Genomic DNA, 27,958 nt, shown 5'->3' on the forward strand with positions numbered 1-27,958 from the left:
GAGCAAGGCTGATCTAACTCTGAGTTCTCATTTGCCAGCTCCTTACAGAGCTGTCAGGTGTGTCACTCATCTTCCCGAGTAATGGAGGGCCTTACAAGAGCCCTCCGTCCTCTTCCTTTAGCACAGGCCAGGACCCTCAGTCAGACCTTAGCCTGTTTCCCTCTCTGGTGCCTGCTTCTGTGGTGCCCTTATTGCCCCAGACGCCCTAAAGTCACAGCACGTCCCTCACCGGGCAGACGGGATGCTAGAGCAATGGATTAACCTGTGTGACTTCCACCCTGGCACGTAACAGTGAAAGCGGGGCTACGAAAGCAGACCCAAATGGGGAAGTCTAGGCAGGATGTACAGTTCCTTTCATTTGCTTTGGTGGCCAGAGATCTCCAGAGACATGGGCTGGGCCAGCTGACTTCCGTCTTCTCCAGTCTGCTGCCCTGAGTTGCTGCGTGGGCAGCCATGGAGCTGAGGGGCTGTCCAGATTCACATGTCTGTCATCACAACCAAGGGCCAAACAGGGGAGGCAAGTAGGTATGGAGGCCCCCAAACCCTCTCAGGGGCCTGCGCGTGCAGGGCAGCCCCGATCGTGACCCAGGGGCCGACGGGGCATCTCCGCCTGACAGCACACTGAACCCAGGAAGCCCACCAGAGCACTCACTCTACTTCCGCTCACCAGCCACAGCCCAGAATTCTGTCTTGGGGCGCAGGGGGGCGCAACATCAGCGTTTAGAGGAAGTACCTACCAAGACATGTCTCCTCAGAGCATGTAATAGCCTCAAACAGCCGGCGCTGGCTCACGGTGGGATAAATCAAGTGGGGAAAGCACGCTCTTTGTAATGACAACCAACCTCGTCCTTCTGGAAATCGAGGACACCAACCAGGACAGACATTGGCTTGGAGGTGGCCTGTCACCTTTTCCTGGAAACTACGGATGACTGCACGTGAGTGCTGAGGAAGGCAGGTGGCGACCGGTGACAGAGGGCGGAAGGGAGCGAGGGGCAGCTCTCTCAGGCCCTCTTGCCAACAGCACCTCTTTCCCTCTCCTCATGTCCCTCATGCGTTATCAACTGTCTGGGAAAGAGGGCAATGCCAAGGGGTGCCCCACACGACGGCAGAGTGCCAGGTGGCTTTACCAGCCCCCTCTTACTACTTGGACTCCACGTAGGAAGTTACACTTCAGATTCTGTACATGTGTGTTTTTAGAGATGTTTTAGAGATGTTCTGGTACTGAAATTAAGACAGAAGTTGGAAAGGTTTTATACCTACATTTACAGGTGCTCCTCGACACACGATGGGGTTACATCCCAATAAACCCAACAGGCAACCCCGATTGCGAGTTGTGTGCGTATCATCCCATCCTTTCTCTGACTTTGCATCTATAAGTATAGTTTAATGCGCAGGTTTGTGATAATGGCAGCAGAGGGTGAATAGCACACGTCAGTGGTAGTACACGGTAAACGCACGCCCTTGCCTTTTCTCTCCATAGGCCTGACACGAACCGTGCTGAAGGAACTAAGTGCTTTCACTCCCAGCACTGCGACATTCCTGTATCTCAGAATACCGCTTTTATTAGGCCGCTCTCCTGTCAGGGGACATTTGTTTCCAACTTTTGAAACAACGCTACTATGAACGTTCTGACACGTCTCCTGGAACACGTGTAAGTTTTCTACGACTGGAATTGCCAATCACAGAGTATATTTGCCAGACGATTCTCCAAAGTGGCACATCCACCCTGCAGGCCCCCTGGCAAGGTCCCGGCCCACCGTCACATGGGATCGCCACACGTGCACACTTGCCACGTGGCTAAGCCTAACCAAAGGAAACGAAAGCCTCCCTTCATGTGGCAATGCCACAGGTATCTTACTGGGACCTATCAGGTCTGTGAGAGCAACGTCAAAGGTCACTGACTGACCTTCAGAAAACAAAGCCTCAGACCTCTGCTCAATGGGTGTGGCCTTCACACCAAGAAGGCTGGGAACTCCCACTGACTAATCTGCTAGTCATTTCTTCCAGAGAAAGGGTGGCCTCACAATTGCTGCATAAGTGACCACGAGGCTACTTGAGAGCAGACACTTTCCGGGGCAACTGTCACAGGGGCATATCTGGCTATCACAGGAAGAGGACGGGCTGAAGGATCGGCATGTGGCCTGCTCACAGAATCACATCCCACCCAAAACTGAAAACACACCGAAGCCAACCAAGTTCTGCCCAAGGAGTCTGCCAGGTGCATTTCATTCTTAAATTTGTAACTTGCCCCTTGGCCAGGCCTAACAATGCTCTCTGCCTGCGTCTGACAAATGTGCGTATCAACTGGCCTTTCAGATGTCACTTGTAGCAGCAGCTGGGATCCCAACTTAGCAGTGGTTTCTGTCAGGGCTTAATTTTGCCCTGGATGGGGCCGGGGGAGTCTCTCAGTATCAACCATACAGGCATCTCAAAGGCAGGGTCACGCTGGACGACGCTCTGAGGCAGTGCCAACCTTCATAACACAGTGGCTGTCAGTTTCCCCTTACGCGGCGTCCCGGTGCAGAACTGCCACCCAACTGGGAGAGGCTCCCGCCTGTCCAGTTCCACTTGCTTATCCATGTCCCCGTTTCCCAAATGCCAGAAAGGACAAGTAGAGCAGAGAAGTGACAGGACGACAGGTGGAAGAACTTTTGTAAACACAAGGAGCTCGGGTCCTTATTTCTCTAGAGTTTTACAGACTAATGTAAAGACAAGGGTCCGTCCCGAGCGGCTGGGGGCACGGCAGGCTGTGCTGTGACCTGAGCTCAGCCACGTACGTGAACAAACTTTTCCCTTCTCTGAGCCGAAGGTTCCTCATCTACAAAACAAGCGTGATCTCCCCGACTTGTCGTGACGACTGAGCGTGACGCTGTGTGTGAAGCGCGTGGCCGAGGACCTGACAAATACCAAATGCTCCCCAAATGGCAGCCGTCACTATCATCTGACAACACTCCAGGCCTCTGCCCCCACTTACTAAGGCAGAAGCGACAAATAACCCCAGCCTCGTAGAATGGAGAGCAACCTAATGCTTCATTTTTGCCCAACAATTTTCATTTTGAGTTCCTGTCTTCATATACAAATATTCACATTAAAACAGAGGGAAATATTTGGAGCTTTGCAGCACCCCAGGCTCTTCTGACATGAAAATCTGTTCATATTTCTCGTTTCTCAGGGAGTCTACTGACAACCACATAGCCGTGGGTGCTGATGCAAACAGGAAGGGTGTCCTTTTTGCTTTGGTAGCAACAAAAGGACAACCACCTCATTCAAAATATCCAAGCACTACCAAAATATATAACCTGGAGAGTGGAAATCCCTCGTCACTGCATGTACGGCAGAGCTGAAATACATCTTTCTCTTAACACCACGTGGGCTTGCTGCCATGTGGGCATGGATACTGCGCCGCTGAAAGGCAGGCCACAACAGTGTCACCCGTCCCGACCGATGGCATCTGCCTTGCCCTTCAAACAACGCAACACCCTCATGCTGATCTCCCTGGGCACCCGTACAAGGAGCCGGGATGGCTTTGAGATGTGTTTGTTTTCTGTCGAGACACGATTCTGTGAGCAGGCTACGTGCCTCTAGAAGTGGAATTGTTAGGTCAAGGGTATGAGCACCGAACCTGAGACGATCTGTCCAGCTGCCCCAGGCCAGATGCAGCCACAGAACGAGGCTTGGGTGGCATGCGTGAGGGAAGGAGGCGCGGCCGCGGGGGTCCCCGCCTCCTCTGGAAGAGACCGGGCCTCAGCACCTTGGATTTGGGCTGCTTGACAGAACAGAACCACCGTTCTCGCTTTACTCACACAACTGGTAAAGATGTGAAAGGTTCAGAAATGAACCTTCACAAAAGACGATATCCACATGGCCAATAAACAGAGGACAAGGTGCTCACCTCCATCCGTCACCAACAATGGTAAAGGAAAGCCATAAAGCGATGACCACGACACGCACTGGAATGGCGACAAAGAAAGCACAGGAAGCACGGGACTTGGCGAGGGTGAAGACCTACGGGCCTCGCCAGCCTCTGCTGCCAAGCGGAATCCGGCGGTGGCTGGGGCTCCCTCTCCCAGCAGGCACCCCAGGGAAAGGCCTGCGTGAGCGCATCCGAAGCACCAGAATATTCAAAGCAGGACCACCCAAACGCCCGCTGACAGGAGGGGATAAACTGTGTACCGTCACACACTGAGTACTACTATGTAGCAACAAAAGGAATAATTTACACCCACACACAACAATATGAATGACTCTCACAGATGCAGACAGAAGAATGATACAGAAACGTGTATTTTGGATGATTCCAATTATATAAATACAAAAACAGGCAAAAGTCATCTACGACTTTGGGAGTCAAGGTCGTGGATATGTTTGAGGGTGGATGGCAACTGGCAGGGGACACGAGGGAGTGAGCTTTGTCATCTGTTTTTCTGATCGGTTACACTGGTGTGTTTGATTTGTGACAATTCTGCAAGCTGCACCCCTAAGACAGAGGTACTTATCTGACACACGGCGTACTTCAATAAACATCTGAAATAAACTAGACATAAGGTGCAAGGTTCTTCTAAAAAAAAGAGCCTACATGACTTTTACATGGGCCAGATTAGCAGAGCATTCATCATTTAAGAAAATGCTGTTTCTTGAAATTAATGTATTTAACCATGAATAGCCCAGAATGAGTATCTTCCCAAAGAACTCTGCATTGACTATCTCAGGAAGAATCTGTGGATATCTCAGGAAGCTTTTCTTTCACCTCGGTAAAAATAATAAAAGAGCCGACATACATGTAAATATTCTCAGGACCTGCAATCTCTAGTAAATGAACGTTTTCTAATCTCCTTTTCCTCATTGTATGGAAACTTCAAAGAACTTAATGTAAAAACAACTGTGTGCTACAATTCATTTTGCCCAAGACTGAACCGATGCATTTCAGTGCAATGACAAGAGCACCTATTCACGAGGTTAGTCTAAGAATGAAAACCAGTATTCACTCCGTCAGTATTTGAGTATCTCATCCGTGCTGGGCCTGTACCCGCGTCAAGGCACGCTCCTCCCCCGATGTCTAGGGAGTGGGATAGACAGTCTGCGTTAGGGGGACACAGGGACGCTGGAGTATACGTTTGCTAACTGTCGGCATACAGACGACACAGGAAGCCGAGAGATAGATGAGAACCCTGGGGATGTGTGCAGAGACAAGAGGTCCAGGTCACTCTGTTGTTGAGTGGCCTCCTGCTACACACAAGCTCTTGGCGATTCTAACAGGCACATCAAACACAAGTCCAAAACTGAATTCCTGATACTCCCTTCCCAAATCTGCTGTCCCCATGTCTTGGTAAACAGGAATGTCATACTTCCAATAGTTCAGGTCAAAATTCTGGACTCTGTTCTTTTGCTGATGTCCGTCATGCCATCCTTCAGCAAATTCTGCTAGTTCTTCTATGATATTTTATGTGGAAATTCATCGCTCTCAAGACCCGCCCCACTGTTACCCTGGCCGGAGCTACCATCACTTCTCGCCTAGACCGCTACAACCGCTTTCTAACTGATTTCCTAGTCTTCTCAACCCAGCAAGCAGAACGACCCTCATTAAAGTTATGTTGCACCCCTGCTCGAAACCCTGCATTCTCACTCAGTAAAAAGCGAAGCCCTTCAGAGGTCTGCAGGTCCCACGCGACGCGCACCTCCCAACCCGACCCACCAGCACCTCCCCCCACACCTTTGGGAGGAAGCCCATCCATTAGAAACCTGTCCCCTGATGGCCCCCACGGGGGAGGCCTGACAAGAGACTATGACGGGATGGATGGGTAAATGTCTCATCCTGGGACCCAACGTGTAGGAAGCTCCCCTGGCTCTCAGAGCCAGCTTTGTCCTTCAAACAGGTCTTTATCAGAAATCAAGGTCATATTTTGGTTATCATGTCTCTTAATGCCTATTTTTCCAACTTTCAGAATTCAGGGCAGAAAAGAGATTCTCCTCATTGGTCCCTTCAGACCATGACAACGATCAAGTCTTACTCATTTTGGAATCTGGCACCAGCCCAATTCCTGGGCGCTGAAAATAAGTACTTAATGGGCCGGCCCGGTGGCTCAGGCGGTTGGAGCTCCATGCTCCTAACTCCAAAGGCCACTGGTTCGATTCCCACATGGGCCAGTGGGCTCTCAACCACAAGGTTGCTGGTTCAATTCCTCGAGTCCTGCAAGGGATGGTGGGCTGTGCCCTCTACAATTAGCAACGGCAACTGGACCTGGAGCTGAGCTGCGCCCTCCGCAACTAAGACTGAAAGGACAACAACTTGACTAGAGAAAAGGCCTGGAAGTACACACTGTTCCCAATAAAGTCCTGTTCCCCTTCCCCAATAAAATCTTTTTTTTTTTAAAAAAAAGTACTTAATGCTTGTTAGTGAACACACAGACAAAGCATCAATGAACAAATTCTGTAAAACTGACAACTACCACATTCGACCCACACCAGAGAGTAATATCTAATAAGTGACGTAGGCTGGGACAGTTTATATGGACTTTCCATATAATTCTCTAAGGAGTGCCAATACACGAGCCAGGGACGACTCAGTCAAGGAGTTTCTTTGGCGGGGTGCTGCCGTTTGGGGTACCTGGGTTAAGAGAACGCTGTTCAAGTCACTTGCGGGGAAAGACAAGAGAAAACCGTACTAGGTCGCTAGAAGACAATGGACGCTGGGCCAGTACTGTCCACCAGAAACACACAACGTGAACCAAATGTAGTTTAAAAATATTTTTTAATTAACCCAATTTAGCCACAATATTATTGTTTCACCTCGTAATTAAGTAAAAACTACTGATGAGACATTTCCTCTTATTTTTCTTTTATATGAAGTCTCCCAAATCTGGTGTGTATGTCAAATGCCCAGCACGTCTCGGGTGGACGCCTACTGGCCAGCTGTGACCTGGGCCTCCCTTCCTACTGAGGAGGCTGCACCTGCCACCGTTGGTCCCCAGCTTCCTGAAACACAGCACCTTGGACGGGCTGATCTGACGGCTTCGGGGCTGTGCCACTGGGTCTATAAGGCCACCTCGCCTCTCCCTGGAGGGGCAGACAGTGGGGACCCGCTCACCCTCAAGCTGGGCTCAAGGGTCCATGACCCCTTCCCACGTGGAGGCACAGCAGGCTCTCATCTAACCAATACCCAGGGTGGAGGGTCAGTGGATGGGGAACCGTCACTGGGCAAGGCCAGGAGGTGAGTGGACCGCAGGAGGCGGCCTCTGTTTCAGCAGAAGAAACTTCTGACAACCACAGACACACATGGTAGCAACGACACCTCCTACTGTGATATGTGGCCCAAAGACGTGTGTGACCCCCACACACGGCCGAGCACAGCCCCGGAAATTACTGATGTGAGCGAAGCCCCCTCCATGTGTGTGACTGGACAATTTAGCCCTCTGGGACCTTGCTTTGCTCACTCATGTAATGGGAATACTTACCCTTCCCTCGGGGCTGCCACAACAATGGGATAAAGCACTGCATGTAAAATCCCTGACTGCAGCACTGACATTTAGTAAACTCTGAGCAGACGATGCCTGCGATACACAACTGTTTCTGACAGAAATGCCACCGTTTCAAGTGGATAATCCTTATTTTTTAACACACCATAATTTAAAAAAAGGAGATAATTCACTGAGTGGGGGGGACTCATGATTTGAGCACTTTCCTACATGTTATACTTTAATAAAAAGGTTTTATTTAAAACAGAAGTAGAACAGAGATGAGGAGAGCAGCTGGGTTCTTGGTGATGCTGGCTGGGCTGCTAGATCCAGCTTTACCTGAAGCTCAACTGCCTCTCAACTCCTAGCAACATGGCGGGGAAAAAGGGGACCACTTAGTAACTAAAGTATCTTATAGGATATACACGGAAGCCACAGCCTCCAGCAAATCCACTTTTACATGAGAAGCATGGAGACATCTCGTAGGAAGGACCCCTGCCTTCAGATAGTGCTGTGAATAAACCCACACAGCAAGTTTTCCCAAGTTACTCCCGTTATAAAGCACTCACAGACAGACAGACAGACAGACAGTCCCTGAGGGAGTTAAGGGAGCCTTGGGGACGCAGAGCCTAGTTAAGGGGCTAAGTCATAGCTCCTGTTTATAAATGTCCCAAAGCCCAGCCCTCTGTGGAGAGGTCACGTGTTATCCCTGACCCTCGTAACACTGGAGGGGAAGTGTTCTTATTACCACGTGACAGACGAGGAAACCAAGTCACAGGGCCCCAGCACCACCCCACCACCCCACATTCGTCACACCCATCACAGACACGACAACCGCAGCCCTAATGTGGGCCGTGAACCACTCAAGGCCAGCCTGCCCCAGGGTGGCCGACTCCCAAGGAAGTAGTTCTTTTCCATTACTGTTTGGAACTGACCTAGAGATTCTTAGAGGCACAGATATCACAGACTTCCAGAGACGTGAATTCGTCATGTCTTGGAGCATTGTTTCTGGTGACCAGAAGGGGTACGGGAGGGAAATACAAGTTTCTTCTGAGGACACATACCAGCAGAAAGAAGGCGGGCCCCAAGGGCATCCATCACTCAGGGTCCCAGCCACAGCAGGAAGCAGAGCGCACACTGACCTTTGTCCTTTAAGTGGGCTGTTTGGAGCGGCCTCCGGCCCGGCCCTCGGAGGAACAGGCCTGTTGGGACTGGTCTGGCTCAGAATGCAAACAATGCTCCTCAAAGGGCCGCAAAGCATCTTGTTCAGCATCATGTCACCAGCAAAGCAGCACGTGGGGGCAGGAAGGCCTGTTTATGTGGGGTCAGGACACCTGACGGGGTGCACCAGCCAGCGCTTGTGGGTGGCGGAGGCTGAGGCAGACAGCAAGTCTGTCGGCCTCAGCTGCCGCCCCGCTCGGGGACTCTAGGAACTCATCATTTGTCAGGCCACCCTCTGGGCTTCCAGAGGAAAACACATTTTCATTTGTCAGTGAGCACAGATTCATTGATTTCCCAGGCAACAGGGAGAGGGGCCGGGAGCCACCATGCCCCGCGGCTTGGGACACTGCAGAAAGAGCTCTCCGGGCAGAGTGTGAGGAAGTGAAGGGACAGGGTCACCTGTCAAGCCCTTCCCCTTCCCTATCACCTCAGGCAAATGGTGCCGCGCAGGTAACATAGTCTGCGTTCACTCACTCCTTCCATGAATATTTATGTGCCAAGCATTTGTAAGTGCCGCCAGAAAGAAGAAGGAGCCCCAGTGTTGTGGGGGAGAGCCGGGAGATAGTGAGGAGTCCTGGCATGGAGACCTGCCCCGCGTGGGCAGGGGCTCTGCAGCTGCTCACAGCCCTGCTGGGGGCGGGGGGGGGGGGCTCCCAGTGCCAGCAGATGTTCCCTGGGGCCCTGGCTCTTTGGAAGAAAACCCAGGCTGCCACTCAGGGCAGGGGAGGAAGGGCTGAGCTTACGGGAACAGCTCCAGGCTTTGTGCCTTGCACATGGGGACCAACGAAAGGCGGTGTCCGAGTTAGCAAACAGGTGCTTGTTTTGGAAATCTCTGAGGACACAGAGGGATGTGAAAATGGCCACTTCTCTAAAGGCACACTTCTGCCTCCGGGCCAGGGTGGGGTGGGGAAGGGTGGGGTGGAGGACGGGCAGCGAGGGTTCTCAGGCAACCAAAGGCCGCAGTTTTCTCTGGAACAGAGCCGAGCGTGTCTTCACAGACCGCAGCCCTCTGCTCCAGTCTCTCAAATGTGTGCGTGGCCAGGGGGCCCATTCTGACATGGACATCTATTACGTAGGGCATTTCAGACACGCCTGGGGAAAAACACAAATCCCACTCTGCTCTGCACATCAGAATCAAGCACTGGTCAACCTCAGTGTCTCCAAGGTACTGGCCAAGGTGGCCTGGCTGCCCTGCTTCAGAGGAGCTGCCCCTGCCAGGTGCCAAGTGAGTGACGGGGCTCTGTGCTCCAGCAGTGTGAGCCTGACAGAGGAAGTGGGCCCTGAACTGACCGAGCTCAGGACCCAGGACTCCTTCCTCAGTAATGGCTGCGAGTCTCAACGAGCCCCCCGTCATTTCTCCTCCTCACGAGACAATGGCAGCGCTGGAAGTGAACTCGCACAGAGGCCTAGAATAAAAGGTAGCCCACTCCAGTGCTGGTGACACCCACCTACTCCTTGCTCGCAAATGACTGAGAGCCACAGATGGCCTAACCACCCACCGGAGGCTCCAAGGGCCCTTGAAATTCTGGGACTAAAATCTGAAGTCATGCTGTCTAGTCTAAGCCAGAACGTCACTGGCACAGAGCCCGAAATTCAATCAATTTCCAGTCATACGTATGGGTCCCGTGCACGACGTAGAGAGGAACAGGCGTGGCGCTGCCAGCAGCAGTGACATAGCGGGAGCTGGGACCATTTCTTGCAGCGAGTGCCCAGCCTACCCAGGCACTTTACAGGCCGATCTCTTTGAAAACTCACAGTGACGCCGCAAGGTAGGAAAACAGGCTGAGAAGGAAGTGACAGCCTTTGGATTGGGTCCTAAGACTTAGTAAAGGGAGACGTGAGTAAGATGCTCAAATAAAGCAGAAAACGGGCCCACAGGAGGGAGGCTCGTGTCCTCTTGTCACTGCGGGAATTTTCTACTCCCTCCGGAGCAGGGTTCCATTTACAACAGGCCAGGGGCCCCGAGCTGCAGGGCTCTGTGCTCGGCGGTGTCCCCTCCCCCGGCTTCCGACTCAGGCGGCACGTCTTAGCATCGGCTCCTCTTCCTCTTTCTAAAGCCAAAGGCTCGTAAGTATGCCGTTTATTAGAGTGCTCACAACTTTGATCACCAGGGAAGCAAGTCACCACAGGAGCAGAGAAAGGACGGCCAGGCCAGGCCTGCTTGTAAGTGAGCCACACCTTTCTCGGAAAGGCCAGGACCAAGACGGCTCACTCGCAGCTACCACCTGGCTGTGCGAGCGCCTGAGCTACTGGCAGTGGCGAGATCTCAGGCAGTCTCCAGCCTGGGGGAGAGGCCAAGGCTACGTCACGGCCTCTCTCTACTTGAGAGGTAGCAATATGGATAGAACCAAGACACATTTTTTTTTTTAAAGATTTCTTATTGGAGAGGGGGAACAGGACTTTATTGGGGAACAGTGTATACTTCTAGGCCTTTTCCAAGTCAAATTCTTGTCCTTTCAGTCTTAGTTGTGGAGGGCGCAGCTCAGCTCCAGGTCCCGTTGCCGTTGCTTGTTTCAGGGAGTGCAGCCCACCATCCCTTGCGGGAGTCAAACTGGCAACCTTGTGGTTGAGAGGATGCGCTCCAACCAACTGAGCCATCCGGGCGCTCAGTGGCAGCTCAGCTCAAGGTGCCGTGTTCAATCTTAGTTGCAGGGGGCGCAGCCCACCATCCCTTGCAGGACTCGAGGAGTTGAACCAGCAACCTTGTGGTTGAGAGCCCACGCTCCAATCGCTCCAACCAAGCCATCTGGCCACCTGGGAGCTGAGCAGCAGCTCATTGACTTCATTAATAGTGGAGGGCGCAACTCGCTGGCCCATGTGTGAACGGAACCGGCAGCCCCATTGCCCAGAGCTCACCTCTAACCAACTGAGCCACCCGTCCGCCCCAAGACACTTTTTAAACAACCCAAAAAGCAACAGGTTGCAGGAGAACCTGTATTTCAGTGATGGATGAAGTTGCCAACACTTGCTAGAAAGCGTTGGAAGGGGTGCTCTGAAGTCAGAAAGGTACCTGGTCCTCCCAGAGTTTATCCCTTCACAGCCTGTGATCAGTGACAAAATGGCCTCGCAACACATGTTGGAAAAAGACAGTTCTTCAGGAGCCAGGGCTCCAGCCCCATCCTGGGTCTGGGAACCAGCCAAAGGGCTTTCCTCTAACTTCTCCAAGCTCGTTCAGAAGTCTCCCAAAGCCCACCCGCCCCTGGGAGTGCCTTCAGGAAAAACCCATCGCTTCATTTTAGAATCCTCAGAGCAGGGAACTCTGTCATTTTTCGAGAAGGAATCTCATTTTCCCGTGTTCTCCCTCAGCAGTTGTACCCTTTACATCTTCTAGAGCTGAAGTTCTTTTTAATGGACTGAGTCTTCCACCGGGAGGCAGCCTCCATCTCAGCCGCCTGCCTGGGAGGAAGGACACACATGGGCCACACAGGGGAGCAGGAGGCAGAGGTCAGGGACCTGTCTTCTCAAAGCCGGCTGTTTGGAACCAGAATGCACTTTCCCACTGAAACAATGTGAAAACCTGCGTGCAGGCCCCGGCCACCCACACGTGGCACCACTGCCAACTGCCAGCCAGACACGGGGCCACAGAGGGACCGTGGGTGCAGGGGATGAAGGGGAATGCAGGCCCTCAAATGGTTTACAAGCTTATAATGAAGGAAAGACATCCACTCAGGGCTCCACACAGCAGAGCGACGCAAATGCTGAAGAAATAAAGGGTTTTCTTCCTGAGAGATGCAGGAGAAGCTCAGGAAGGAAGCCCTAGCCCCAGCTGCCAAATGTAACCAGCCACCCCCAGCAAGGAAATTTGGCTGAACCAGGTCTCTTTTAGTACAAGGCTCAGAGCACAAGCAAGCCAGTATTTCCTGAAGATCCACTGTGTGCAGAGTGCTTGTGACCACGCATTTCACCCAGGACCGGTGGGCCACCGTGATTACTGTCTGCTCTTGCCCTGCTTACCGCCCTGCTTGTTATATCTGACTGTAGTATGTTTTAGCATGTACTTTGTTCTGGAAAAAAGTGTGGTTTTTGCCCTCAAGTAACTGCTCTAAGGCAGTGATTCTCCAGAAGGTAGGGAAGTGGGTCATTGACAGGGTGTCTGGTCTGAGAAAGCATACGCGAGACAACTGTGCACGTTCATATTGGCAATCATAACTTCTGGACAAAACACACAGAAGTTAGGGGAGGAGCTGAGGTGTCAGAGGGTCCCGATTTAGGGCTGGATGAGGAGCCGCCATGCTGCTGGGCCCAGGGCCCAGCCAACTCTGTTCAGGGGCAGCCCTGAGGCTGGAGGGCCGGTCTTTATTTCACGCTGACCCCACCCTGTGAATGAACTGTCTCCTCAGTGGAAAGGGAAGTATCTTTAAAGTCTTTCGGAAAAAAAAAAAAAAGTCTTTCGAGCACATTCTAAGATGACAACCACATTTTACATGTAAGATGAAAAACCTTGAATTTTCAAGATAGGAAAACAAAATCAACTGAAAAGGAAAGGTATCTGCCGAGGAGCCAGCATTGTGAAGCACGGCTCCCCCCAGTTCTGGTGGCAAACAGGATGTTCCCATCGCCCAGTCTGTGTGGGGTCTACAAAAACCCCTTCTTTACAAGGAAAGGGGAGGGCAGGGGAAAGTCCGATGGCATTCAACCAAAAATTTCTATGAGGCACCAAGTAACTATGGAGAAAAGTATGTCACTTCATTTTCTTCCAGGAAGCCTGGACCCATCAGGCACTCATCATGACTTAAATCTCCTAAAAGATAGTTTCTGTTCTACAACTGGTGTCTGCCAGCCAGTGTCCTCCGAATTAAGTGTGTCTTACGAATAAGCCAGTGGATGTGTTTGAAAAAATGCGTAAGAGTCAGTGGATTGAATCTGTACATGAGGGTACAGTCTGCACAGAGTTTGACACATTTTTTAAGTGTTTTTAGTTCCAACTCTCTTTACAAATTGAAGCATCACCACAGAGCAGGAATCAAAATATATTTAGTTTCTTTGTGATAATATTTTTGTATTCTTTGTGGTGGCTGAGAGTAGTGTTTTTAAATTTTTCATCAAAACAAAAATATTAGCACAGAACTGTGTGTCCTGAAGCTCAAAGTCAAGCTGCTTCCTTCCCACAGACCTTTGCGACTTCATCTCCAACATTCACTGGAGAGTGATGAACGAAAGCCAACCATGGAAAGGCCGGCTCTAACTGCTGCAACAGACAGCCGCCTCTGCACAATCTAGCAGAACACTGTTTGGCTTTGAAACTCTGACCTTTTACCAAAGAAGTCAGCCTAGTAAACCGGAGCTCACACCTCGGTGCTACACCAGGGCCCCACTGTTGCCCCTCCCCCAGGTACAAAGCCATCTAGAGCTCCACTCGTGGTTCAGGAATAAACACTCGTCCTGCCCGATGATTCCCTTCCAGGGCTGCAGCCTGGGTGGAAAGGGCCCTGACGTCCCTCTGGCCTGGGTGTGGCAGGAGCGGGGAGAGATAGTAGCAGTTGGCTGCTGCCTAGTCAGGTGAATGTGAATGTCCCCCAACACTGGCTCCCACAGGGCCCTAGGCTGAAGGGCTCCCCACAAATGCAGTCCAACCAGAGCTGGCTGCCAGGGGAGACCTGTCACACTCCCTTACTCCTCTCCGGAGAAAACGGACAATGGACGCCTGCGCAGAAGGGCCTGTTCAAGTTACATGGCACACAGCCCCTTTCAAGCCCCTCGATGCTCGGTGCCTGGGCTGCAGCAGTGATTCCGTCAGACCTGGCACCAACACTTAGAAGGAGCGGGGAAGAAAGACCCGAAACCCACCATTATGAGGGTGACGGCTACAAAAGTGGGGCCTAACCAAACCTGGGGAGGGTGGTGAATGCTTGAACCTTGCCTGGTAGGGGTTTCCCCAGAGGCAGACTAAGAAAAGGGTTCAAGGGCAAGTAGTTTCTGCGAGAGGTGCAGGGAATACTGGTGGAGTGAGTGGGCAGTAAGACAGAGAAGTGGTGGGAGCCAAGAAGGGGACCCTTCCTTGACCCTGCAAGGAAACTGGTTTACACAGAAGCCGCAAAGGCTGACTGCAGGTGGCCAGATTTTCATTTTCTTTCTGGAGGAGGTTAGGCTGTGGACTGAGGAAAAGTCTCCTGGCAGGGGAAGAGCATGTTTGGAAGGCCTGGGCCAGCCAGCAAGGCAAGGTGAATCAGGAGGTCTGACAGAGGTCAGTAGGGCAGCCTGAGGGAATGGCAAGAGGAGCAGGGCCGAGGCCAGGAGGTGGGCGCTGCGGGAATGCGAGGCTGAGAGCCTCCCCAGGTGCTGGAAAGTCCATTTTCCAGTGGGGGGTGTAGCCCAGAATCTGCGTGTGCTTTCATCCCTGCTATGAGAGAGTCGACCAGAAATCTAAACGACATGCCCCACAGGGTGAGAGGCCAGCCACCCTGAAGCCATGTTCCTTCCAGTGTTCTGGTGGTTTTGATGTTCAGACAACATGAGTCCCCCCAACTCTGCCTTAGAGAAATGAGCACAAGACAAAACGCGTGCCGTGCGGCTGTCCTGTCCTTATGCTGCCGAGAGCACAGGAAGGGGGGGGGAGAGGCATTTCCAACCAGTGTTGGTCGAGTGTAAAGTACTGCCCAGAACCCGACCTACCCCATGCATACATACTCTCCTAAAACAGCCCAGGGTTTACTGAGCACTTACTATGCCAGGTCTGACAGGCAGACACAATTTTAATGGCCATTGTACCAAGAAACCAAGGCTCAGAGAAAATAACTAGGCCCAAAGTCACATAGCGACTGGGAAACGGCCTGAACTCAGACGCGGCTCATTGTGACTACAAGCTCACTCTCTTAATCATGACATTAAAGTGTCTTCTGTGAGTGTCACCAGTAACCATGCTTTTTAGCGTGGGAAGGTGCTAGGAAGGTGGTGCTAGGATGACGGGTGCCGAGAGCATAATGGACAGGAAATGAAAGAGAAAAGTGTGAGTGGGCAGTGCCTACAAAACCTCTTCCTGCCCAACTGAACAGCTTCTGCTCCGAGCCTGGCTGCCCACAGGGATTCTTAGAAGCTCAGCCACAGGAAAGAGAAGGGCTCTGAGTCAAAGAGCCAGGCATTCCCCGGTCTGTGGAGAGCGCTCCTCCCCCCATCCTAGTACCCACTATACCTTACGGAAGTCTCCTGTGCAGGTAGCTGGCGCCCCTTGAGGCAGTGTCCCTCCACAGCTGACAAAGTGAGGGCAGTGCTGAGATCTCCAAGATACTCAGGAGACTTCAGGGGCGCATGTGGAAACAGCGGGAGGACTTTACTTGGCTCCAGACAAACCACTTCCTTTGATGGGTAGCGGATGTCATCAGGTCATGCGTGGGCAGTTGGTTCAGGACATGTGTGCAGAGATAACTAACAAATACCTGGAGCAACGCGCCTTGTCCTCTCGTTCTGTCCCAGGGTTGTCAATTACCTGGGACTCAATCCCAAGAAAGAAACCGGGGCATGTGGTCACCATAGCCTCACCAACTGAGGGACATCAGAATACAGCAGATCCTCGAATACGTTGTTTCGCTCAACATTGTTTCGTCATAACATTGATGAGATGCCGCAGGAACTTAATTCTGGTTTACATCAGTGAGCCTAGGGTAAAACTGTTTTCCTTAAATGTCGTTTCACTTCAAGTCGCAGGACTAGCGATGACATTAAGTGAGGACTTACTGTACTGACTTTGTCTATCCCGCAAATATTTACAAGGTGTCTGCTGTGTGCTAGGCACTGGGGACCCCCGGGGGCCAAGTCCAAGTCCATTTTGCGCCAGGTACACACGTGTAAGCTCTTCGTGACAATGGATGGGCACACAGCTTCCTCGCTCGCTGTTTACTCGATAAGCAGCGACTTGCCTCTTCCACCGTGATCTTTCTCCAAAACTTACTGCACTTGGACAAAGAAGGCATTCTGCATACAAGCAGAGACGCAAGGTGCCAGCACATAAAACGCTACTGCCTCACAAGGGTGAAAGAAGCAGATGATGTGTCCAATTGAAATAAGCACAGAAAATGAACTGGAAAACTTCTAGGAGGAAATGCAGAAAAGAGCAACAGATAACCTTTCTTTCCTCCCAGAACTATTTGAGTGAGTCAGTGCTCACAAGTTTTGAATGTTATTCTAGGCACAAAACAAACACCGAGTGACATTTTTAACAGTCCATTTTACTTCAGGAGGTATACACAGGAAATGCAGAAGCAAAAACAAAATCTAAAATGCTCTACCCTAAGAGGAAAGACGCAACCAACGACTGTAACGTTAAAAACAACTAAAATTAGCCTTCTCCTCCCTATGCCTAAAGGCCCGGCTCACAGCATCTGCCAAGAACTTTTCCTCCTCTCTTCTCTGTGCAAGTGACCAGGGAGGACAAACGAAACACAGCCAAAAGGTAAACGAGTAACCCATGTGCCACAGAGCTTGTCGCTAACACTCCTGCAGGAGAGAGTCTGGTCCCCCAGATTCACTCCAGGTCAGGAGGAATTGTCCTCAATTAAAATGACATCATGGGACTTGACTCCTTTGAGTAGAAGAATACAGAGTTCTCATTCAGGGCACAGGTCAACAAGCTCTTGTCTACATTAGTTAAAACACGTACCTAATAATTAACACAACACACTTACAGCTGCTTCTGTTCAGAAGCAGGGTCAAAGCAAACCACAGAACTAATGTGCAAAGTTTCCATTTCTTCCTTAATGGTAGGTATTTATTTAGGCCACACTGAACACATACCAAATAAGAGTTTAAAAGAGAACAGAATCAGAAGCTTGAACACAAGATTTACTGCAACTTAGCCATGGCCATTTGGTCCTAAGTTCTCTAGTAGCAAAGGTGAAAAGGTAAACAAGATGGGTTAATTTTGCCCGTCAAAGAAAATATATGAACTCAACAGAAGAGGGTTCCATTTCCCAGAACATTCTAGAAGGAATTTCAAGGAGCATGTAAAGTAACTGTGGGGACAGAGCCAGGAGTGCAATTTCCAGGCTCTCGGCCTCACAAAGAAAGGTGCTGGCTCAGGTAGTAAATGGCCATCAGCTGTGGCTAGTTGGCCGTCAGCTGTAACCAGTGACCCACTGGCCCCTAATATAACTGCCATGGCTACACTAGCAGGAAAAGGGGGCTAGCAAGAAGATGGTGGCTGAGCTAGCAAGAGCGGACTCCAGTTAGCACGGTCGATTGCAGTTAGCAAGTGAGGTCGATTGCAGTTAGCAAGTGAGGTCGGTTGGCAGAGAGAAGAGGACGGCAGGTTGCGGATCGTGTGGCTCCTGCTTCCTGTGTCTCCAACCCAGCCGCCAGCGAGACTATAGTGGTGTGACTCCCCTATTTATGGCTCCGTGGGTGTTCCTTTTCGGCCTCACCATGTCCTGCGTTCTTATGTGGGGATCGGGAGCTGAGACCCCGCATGACACCCTGCGTGACAGTAACCCTGCAAATTGGGTCTCTGATCTTGGTTTTACAAGACCTACAATGTTCTTCAGAGAGCCGCTTGCTCTCTGCTCTCTATTAAGAAAAAATCCATAGCCCAACCACTCCGCATCATGAATTATCTCTTAGGTAATCTAAGCAGTCAGTATGGCCTGTGTGTTTTCAGGAGACACGACCTGGCACAGAAGCAACCCTCACAGAACTTCATGGAAGTAGGGTTTTCCCAGCCATTTTGGCAGAAATGAGATGTCAGTGAAGTCAACACGGGTTCTGAGGCCTAAACTCGGTGCAGTCAAAGTACTGATGACTAAGGCCGACACACATCCGAGCCCACGGGTGTTAGCAAGAACTCGGGGTGCAAAAGAAAACCCAATCACATGCCTGGAGGCCAGCCCCCAGGGCGGGGTGGGGCTGGGGGAGGAGAGCCCACTTCCTCCTCAGAGAGTCTTTTCTTCAAAGAGCCCAACCTTCAAACAGGCAGCCAAGACGAGACAGGGAGGCAGGTTTGGTTTTACCATTTCCCCGGCTTTCTAAGAGTACAACTGGATACGGTCTAGAAGGGTAGCAGCAGGATGACAGAGGCCAGCAGGCACCGACACATCCGAAAGCCAGGAGAAGCAGACTGATGGGATGGGGTGAACAAAAACGCCATCCCCAACCTGGCCCCAAGCGTCGGAAAAAGAGGGCAGGTCAAAGACGGGGAACTCATTCCTGGCAAGAAGGGGGCACGCAACCCGCTGCATGGAAGGTAGATTATAAAATTTCTGGAAGCCAGCCTCCTGGGAAGCTCAGGCTTCCTGGGGATCAGTCAGAAGGGAAACAGGAGGAAAGTTCTCTTGGGCTGAAATTCTGCAGTGCCCACGCGGGCACGGGGCTATGGACCCAGTGCAGTGAAGCCTGGCTCCACCACTAACTAGCCCTGAAAACCTGGACCATTCATTTAACATCCTCATTAGCAAATGGGTATCCCCCACCCCAAAGGGCCGCAGTGAGTAACAAGTGAAAGAACATGTATGTCCCAGAGAATCAAGCTTTCTGACACAAGTAACCACAGCAGAGAGGTCCTACATCTGCCAGCCTCTTCTGCGTAGGCATAAAAGAACGAACACCGAGGGCATTTTTAGCATTCCATTTTGCTTCAGAAGGTAAACAAAGGACATGCAAAAGCAAAAACAAAAGGTAAAATGCTAGTCTACCCTAAGAGGAAAGACCTCTGATTTAACTTTTAAAACGCGGGGCGGGGAGGGGCGGGGGGGTGTCCTATACACACACACATATACTATGTAATTTCTGAACCATCTGAGTTTTCTTCATTGTGGTGCGTCTGTCCCGTAAGGCCTTCCCGTAAGGACTTCGGGGAGTAGCTCCTAGGGAGAGGGACATTCTTTTACATCGCAGCAGTGCAGTTAGCAGCTTCAGTACATTTAACCCAATACTTGTTTATAAGTTACCATTCATATTCCCATCTGGTCAAGAGAAGCAACAATTTAAGGATAACTTCTCAGGGTTAGCTTGGAGATTTATGTTAACCATGAACCGGTAAGAACTGGTGTAAGCTTCTCATGCTCTGTATTAGTTTTCTATTGCTGTGTAACAAAAACATGCAGTTCTCCCACAGTTCCTGTGGGTCAGACGGGTTCCCTGCAAGGCTGCGATCACGCTATCAGCGGGGCTGGGGTCTCATGAGCAGGCTTGAGCAGGGAAGGAAGGGTCTGTGCCCAGCCCCTCCCCCTCCCACCCCCCAAGGCTGGCAGAATTAATTTCTTTGCCGCTGTAACATGGCCTCCTGCTGGCTGGAGGCTGCCCTCAGCTCCTGGACACAGGGAGCCTCCCTCTTCTCCAAAACTAGCAGTGGAGGGTGTCTCCAGACTGTCTGCTAGCAAGACAGTCCCCATACCAAAACGTAATCGGGGAAGGACCGCCCATTAGCTCTGCCAGCTTCTGTGGGTTTGAAGCGAGTCAATCACGGGTCTGTCCACACACAGGACTCGGCAATGGTATGAACAGCAGGGGACAGCAACCACCAGGGCCACCTGAGAGTCTGTCTGCCATGTGCCTTGAACTCCGACACAACTACTATAAAGCAAAATCGAATTTCTAGTTCAATGCAAATAAAACGGAAACCTCCCAAACACGTAGATGAACCGGATCGGGTGAACACAAGGGCAACGGTTTCTTGAGATTTCATTACTTGTCACAACATCAACACGGTGTGGAGCGCGCCAGGGCAGGGTTTGGGGTTCGGGGTGCTTAACTGGCAAATGTGTGTCTCAGAAACGTTCTTACCCCTTTTCTCTACTGAAATCACCCTGACATCGTCTTAGCTTCCAGGCGGTAGAAAAGCGGCGTCCTGCATGTTAAGGCCCCCTGCTCTTTTCTCATCAGCACACCACTGCAGTCCAAAGAGCACAGGATGGACTCCACAAACCTCACCTGGATTCCATTATGTGCCCTTGAAAGCAGACCCAGACAGAGGCGGGGGAGGACAAAGGCAAAGGAGAATCAATATTTTAGGCTAATCACGCTCCAGTCGCTAATGAGCACGTGACCCAGGGGAAGGTAAGATGAGAGGTGAAACGACTGCCTCCTCACTTCTCTCCTGCCTCCCGGGGCAGGAACAGCTCACTTCACTAATAGGATTCGGGCGTTGGAAGATAACAATTTTCTTTTTACAACACGGTCCCTATACTTCCTCCATTTGCTCTGAAACAGGGTCAGCAAACAGTTTCTTTACAGAGCAAGAGTTGATGTTTTCAGCTCGGTGGGGGACACAGTGTCTGTGAACTCCATTTTCAACTCCATTTTCGTGAAAAAGCAGCACAAACTATATGTAAATTATGGGCGTGGCTCTGTTCCAATGAAATTTGATTTACAGAAACGGAGCCGAGCATGGGATTGCCCTCGGGTGGTGGTTTAGTGACCCTGTTGTAACTTAGCAGCATTCTGTTTCATCGCTGAAAGGAACACTGACTTTGTCTCCAACAGGGATTTTCAAGGGTAACCTCGACCATACACAATTGTTGCCTTATGGACTTTTATTCAAACCCAAGCCCTGCGCCTGTATAAAATGCAACTCTACTACACAACCCTGCATCGACAAAAACAGTTGTCAAATCAGCCCTGGAATCAAAGTCAAGTCGCCATCCACAGGCTAGAATATGCTGGGCTCCTTCTGCTGAAACCACTGTTTTCTCTCCCTCACCTTCCTTGACCTCCGAGACTGGGTAACTAGGCCGGAGACCCCGCATGAAAAGCAGCTCTCTGGACTGCAGGTTAAGTGGACAGCCCTCCTCCCACGGGGCAGGGCAGTGAGACACCAGCGTCCGTTTGACTCACTGAGCCCCCTTCCAGTGCCTAGCTCAGAAAGTGCTCGTTAACACACGCTTTCTCAGCCCCAGATACTTTTCATTCATTGCACTTCCGTGTAATTACACAGTTGTACTATAATTAGGCAAACTATGAATGGTGTTGGGTGAAAGGAAGACAAAATAAGCTGAACATGTCAACTGTTGAGGTTCAAAACAATGTAATAATAATAAAATTACCAACAGTATTAGTTATGTTCAATCAAATTGCTAGCCGCTGGCTTCAATTCATAATCAATCATTTTTCAGTGGCCATCTGAGTAACCTGCGTAGGGAATTCTACTCAGCCCTCCCCGTAAGCCTGTTGTTCTCAACTGAATGTGTTTCTTTTCAATTTTTCTTTTTTACGTGCCTCAAGAATAAGCTGGTCCTTGGCTTTTTAACTAGAAGCGAAGGAGACTGGCAGAAGGACCTCAGCCATCTGTACAACCAGCCTCCAGGAATCCTGTTCAGAAGTCAGTTTGCCCAGCCCCAGGCCTGTGCCAAGGATGACAAATGCAAACGCTGACAAACACTGAATGCGCACTCCTCGTTTGTACGGAGACTTCTCTCCTTCCAGGCCACCCAGCCCAGGAGTCTCCATCCTGTGTCTTAAAAGAAGTTCGTTTCCACACAGAGAACGTTAACTTGTCAGTGTTCATACTCCGTCCTCCTAGGTCCCCGCTGCTGGACGGTAACAGCCCCCCGCTGGCTGCCTGGAGTGAGCGTTAGCACCACACCGCCCCCCCAGTATACGTACACAGCAGTTCTGACACAGCCTGTCAGTCACTCACGGACGGAGGCTTCCTAGGACGCCCAAACGGAAAACAATCTCATTAGCAGCCCAAGTGCCCATGGAAAGAAATAAAAATGCGCCACAACCGGGTCTCACCCCTCTGAGGATCAGGACACGTGCAGGTATCTTCCTGGGCAGAGCTGCGTGGGGGAGACGGGCTGGAGGTGCCATGCCAGGCACAAGGAAGCCTTCTCAGGATGGACTTGGGGCACCAGCCTCTAGTCACGGCCGGTGAAAGCCCCAGGCCCCCAAGTAAAGAACTTCAGGGAGAACTAAGTATGCAAATACCAGCAGCAACAGTTGTGAGTCCTGTGGTTAACAAAAATAGAAAAGCCCTCAAAGAACCACAATTCACTGTTGTAAACCAAGTAACACACTCCATCCTGTCCTTCGATCGCAGGGGGTGGTGACCACCCCGTAAAACGAGCAGAAACCCGTCACCCTCCAGGTCCCATCCACTACTATGTCCTGTCCAGTCCACCTTCCACGTATGCAGTGACCCTGTCCCACTGCCACTACCCTCGTCCATGCTGCCACCATCTGCCACGAGGAGTAACTCAGCCTCCGAGTTCATTCTCTCCTTCTCTAATGCATTCTCCACTGAAGTCAGGGCGATCTTTTCCAAGCACAGATAAGCTCGCTCTCTCTCTCTCTCTCTCTTTCACACACACACACACACACACACACACACACACCCCACTTAAAACACTTAAAGGCTTTTCAGCTTGTCAATGCTCTTAAACTCCAGGCTTTGACAACACAGGGACACTGGCCATCCCCCACTGCGGCCCCTCTCACCCCCATCGTCGCCTCAGGGCCTTTATACATCATTTCCTCACCTAGACGTCCTGCACCCCCTTCCCACAGGCCCACCTCACTTCACCTGGTTAACTCTGACTCAATGCTTCCCATCTCAGCCCTGATGTTCGTAGTACTTATCAGTCTGTAATTATGTATCTACTTGGGGGTCATTTTGGTTCCCGCCTTCCTCAGCTAAGGAGCATGACAGAAGAGAATGAAGTCTATGACCCTAAGGCATCCAGTGGATGTAAGAATGAACTTCTCTCCTGTGTATCTAAAACGACTCCAGCTATGTACGTACCATCCCTGAAAAGATCTCTCGAAATCACCACTGAAATGAGCCTGTGCTGTAGTTCAGATGAGGAATCAGGTTTGAAACGATCTATGCCTCAGAGCCTCTGACGCATACATAGCAGGGACTCAAGTATTTGATAGAAAATGAAAAAAGAAAGTAATCAGTGAACTACCAGCCCAACACTTCAATTCCTTTCACGGCCCTGGAACCCCTGAGATTTAAAACTCAAGCGATGACAGTCTCAGTCTGGGGGGCCTCACCCGTCTCCTAACTTGCAGGAGACAATTTAAACCATTCAAATGACACTACCACCACCCACAGCACAAAAGCCACCCACAGCTCTGGAAGGACAAAGGGACCCCACACACTTAGGAGCCAGAGGGAAGTGGTGACTAACCCCAGCGAGGCCACTTGGTAGAACCTTGACCAAGGTTAACCCCTGAATCCGGTTCCTCCCTGGAAAGGGGGATGATACTGCCCTTTTAGCCCAGCTCTTTCAGTAGCAAGAAACAGACACCCAGGGAAAACATGTTCAAGTGAGAAGGAAGGTTGAAGAATGTAAGGAGACTCCTGGGATTCCAAGGAAAGCGAAACGTGCAATCACCACCAAGGGTAAGAACGGAAGGCGGCCTGAGAAGCAGCGCTCCCCCATCTCTCACCTGTGCCAGCCCCACCGTCCCCCGTCTCTCACCTGTCCCAGCCCCACCGTCCCCAAGGCCTCGCCCTCTGGGGCTCACCTGCTCTGACAGCTCCAGCTGGTCTTCACGAGACCCCAGATGTGTACCTCTAGTGCAGGTCTTTCTCCTTTCAGGACTTAGCTGGTTCTCCCCTCAGTGTTTCCACCTGGATGTGCCATGCACTTGTAATTGAACTCTGATCTCCCCCCAGTCTTCCCATCTGAGCTGATGGCAGCTCCAGCCTCAGTGAGGTGCCCAGGCCCAAGACCTTGGCGCCATCCTTGACTCCTCCCTTTCCCCTACAACCCTCACCCAAGCAGTCAGGAAAGCCTGTGGGCTCTAATCTTCAGACCACGGTCAGGTCCAAGCACCTTCCGCCATCTGCACGGCCCCTCCCTGGATTGCTGCTCCGGCTCCCAGAGGGCTCCTGCCTCTGCCCTGGCTCCCTTTCACCACCACCTCCCCGATGCACACGACAGAGTGACCGAGTAACACTCCCGGCAGATATTTCCCTGCTGTCTCTCCTGACCAGACGCAAAGCCCTTGCAGTGGCCCTCGAGGCCGAGAGGATCTTACTGTCTGTTCCCGTCACGCCAGCCTCCTCACTCTTCCCTGAACACATGGCCCCAGCCCCTGCCTGCAATGCTTGTCCCTGAGAAAGCTGCTGAGACAATCCCTCGCCCTCAGTGAGGCGCCCCAGACGCCCACTCACCTCTGCACTCTGACCCTTCGGGCCTGGAACACTGATGCCCGATTCTGCTCCCACCAGCACTTACACCTTCTCACATTCGTTATAATTCAGCAGTGTGTGATGTTTATTGGCCAGTTTCCCCACTAGAGATGTAAACCACAGAGGGATGGAGCTCCGTAACCTAAGTGACTGAAAAAATCAATTATTTGTTGAATAAATGCATGAACATGCTTTTTCGGACTTACGACTTCCTCGATCTGGGAGCACGTCATGGCTGCCCACCTCCGATTCTGTAAGCCTCTCGAGCCCAAATGCCCACCAGTAATTAGACTGTCCCCCGAGTCCTGGATCAAATTCCTGAGCCAGAACCCACTGGCCCAGCTCAGCATTCCTCGGCCAGCCGCCAATGGATGAGCCACTAAGTACAGAGGGTCCTCTGGGTAGCACTACAGACAGCAAAGCCACCCGGAGCTGTGGGGTGTGGGGCGGAAATCCTCACTGACCACAGCACAGCGGGGCGCCAGCGAGGCCTGAAGCTCAGGCGCCCCGACAGTGACCTCCGCGAGCTGCTGTGGGGATTACGAGCTGACCTGGACGTGAGGCCCCCAGAGGAGCCGCGTGTACTCGCAGTAACTCACCACCCCCGCCACAGTCAGACTGGTTGACATGGCCCATCGGGACAAATGCCTGATATTAAAGAGGAGCCGATTCAGCTCCGTACTCAGGCAGGCGTTCTGTCAATCCCTCACTGTTCCCGCTGTCCCTGCTGAGGATGTCAGTTACCTAACGACGGAAGGCTTTACAGGAGCCAGACGGGACTAACCTGGGACCAGGGCAGGGTGTCTGCACGTCAGGGTCTCTGATGGAGCTGCACTTCAGGTGAGGCCAGGCCGCATACCTGAGGCCTGCCGGGGGCTGCAGGAGCATTTCCAGGCTCACCACACTGTGCCGTTAGCAGGACGCCCCAGCTCCTCGCCTTATGGGCCTCTCCCCCTGAGCAGAGGACCCAAGAGAGGCAGGAAGGCAGAGCCACCAGAGTCAGAAAGCTCAGACCATCCATCACTTCTACTGGCCCCTCGATTAAGCCCGATACGAATGGGGGCGCCTCCAGCTGGGCTGGTGAATACCAGGGGGGACCCCGGGGCTGCCCTGGGTATGCCTACCACAAGTTGTTCACGCAGGCCAAGGCCTGTTTGTCCACAGCCCAGAACTGACAAAGGTTTTGACATCTTAAAGGGCTATGAAAAAGGAACTGAAGAATATGTGAGACCATGGCAGCCTGCAAAGCCTAACATATCTACTGTATCTTCTTCACAGAAGAAGTTCGATGAGCCCCTCAGGTAGACTGCTGTGGTTGATTTGAGATGTCAAGGGTGATTTTGACTATGCAACGCTTCCCTCGTGCCCTGACTTTAGACACTAATCCCAGGTAAGCACCTCCACTGAACAGCTGCTCAGCCAACGGGAGCTCTGGATACTATGATGTCAGCCACTAAGAAACAAACAGGTCATCATCACCTGAGCAGAAAGAAAAGAACCAACTGGGCCTCGCCGAGTAGGTGCTTGATCAACACAAACTCGGTGAATGGATGACTACGCGTGAGAAATGCTCCAAGGTCAGGGCTTTACAGGAGTGCGCAGTATTCATGAAAGTACGAAACATCTCGACTGACTGACTTAACACCCACGAGACGTGACTTTTCCAGCATGCTCAGCGTACGGAGCGCTAACTGCCAGGTACCCCTCACCACCCCCTTACTCTAGGAGGGAGGTGTTATTAGCTGCCTTCGCTGGACAGATGAGCCTACTGAGGCTAAGAGAAAGTAAGTAATTTCGCCAGGTTACAGGATACAGAGCAGCAGGCCTCTTTCCTCTTGCAGCAAGTATGTGAGGACAAGGGCCAGCTGCGTCCTGAACCTCAGGCCTGAGCAGCAGCCAGCTGAAAGCATCACACAGACAGCAGCCCCCCCTCCCACTCAGCGAGCCGGGATCCCAGCCCGGGCACTTCCGGGAGGGCAAAGCCCCCGGGCTCCCCACAAGCCAGGCAGTGCTGGGTCTAACCTGACCGCTCACTACCTGCTCCCTGCACCTGACAGCTCTGAAAACTATGTTCACTGTAGTCTCTGCTCTCCAAGCAGACATCATCTTTTCTGAGACTGCCATCAGCTCCCAGACCAGCCATCCCTCCAACTGCTTTCCTAATGAGCTAAGTGAAGGGCAGCTGCCTGAGCCTTGGGGTCAACAGGATTGACACTGGAATGGCGAGAGGGCAGAGAGTGCTGCTGCTCCAGCAACAAACCCGAGGGCTGTGGACACACACAGACAGAGGTCAGGGCCCAGGCAGGGCCCGCTGGCAGCCTCGGCGCACAGAACTGAGCTCCAGGCCAAGGTCTTCCTACGTGGACACAGCCACCTCGCGCTCCCCAGCTGGTCTCTGAGATGGCTCAACTCGTCCGCTCTTCTCAGATTCAGGAACCTGCAGGGAAATGACTTGCCCAAGACTACACCAACACTGGCAGAGCCAAAGTTCCCTGGTGCTAATGCTATAGTAAGTTTCCTGCTTTTGGACTCTGCTCTTGGAAAGCTTGAAGTCCCGCTGGCTGAGGAGACAGATGTGGATTACGACAGGTCCTGGAGGGAGGAGGACACGAGCAGAGGGGCTAACCTGGGACTGGAGGATGACCTCAGGTCAGGGACAGGAAGCGAGCGGCAGGGATAAAGGCAGACACAGAAAGTCAGCAGCCTGGAGGGGACCTTGCAGACAGTGCTGACGACCCGTGTGTGGTCAGGCTGCTTCGAGGAACAGGACAGTCAGCTGACCGACGACGAGAGAAAGACTGTCAGACGCACTGAGGGTCCAGATGAGAGCAGACACATGAATTTGTGTCAACAGGTCCCAATTATACACGGTGCGGTGACCCCAGTGGGATTCTAATAAAGAGCTGTCCAATCCCCAGCACAGACATGCCAACCACAACAGGGCAATCACCTCCCTCGGTCCTTTCTAATTAGGACGTAATAATCATCTACGAAACTATGACTCCCCAGCCTGACACGGAAAGAGGAGGCAACCGCCCGTCCGCTCTTGTAAACCGAGACTATCAGGAAGCAGCACAGAGCAGGAAGGGATCTGGACACCAGGGAGACCAAGGTCTGGGCGCCAGCTGTGTGACGGGGAGCAGGCACCGGCCCCTCACAGACCCGTGTCCCCATCTGCGGGAGGAAGGCAACGCTACCTGCCAGACAGAACTCCCGTGGGGCT

The 27,958-nt window shown here is 51.9% G+C and overlaps 1 protein-coding gene across 1 annotated transcript in view; it reads right to left on the reverse strand.

Moving 5' to 3' along the window:
• Window positions 1-27,958, reverse strand: part of RAPGEF1 (Rap guanine nucleotide exchange factor 1) — a 131,732-nt gene that overhangs the window by 71,469 nt on the left and 32,305 nt on the right. The window lies entirely within an intron of this gene.

This window comes from Rhinolophus hipposideros (genome assembly GCF_964194185.1).
Source record: "Rhinolophus hipposideros genome assembly, chromosome: 11".
NCBI lineage: Eukaryota > Metazoa > Chordata > Mammalia > Chiroptera > Rhinolophidae > Rhinolophus > Rhinolophus hipposideros.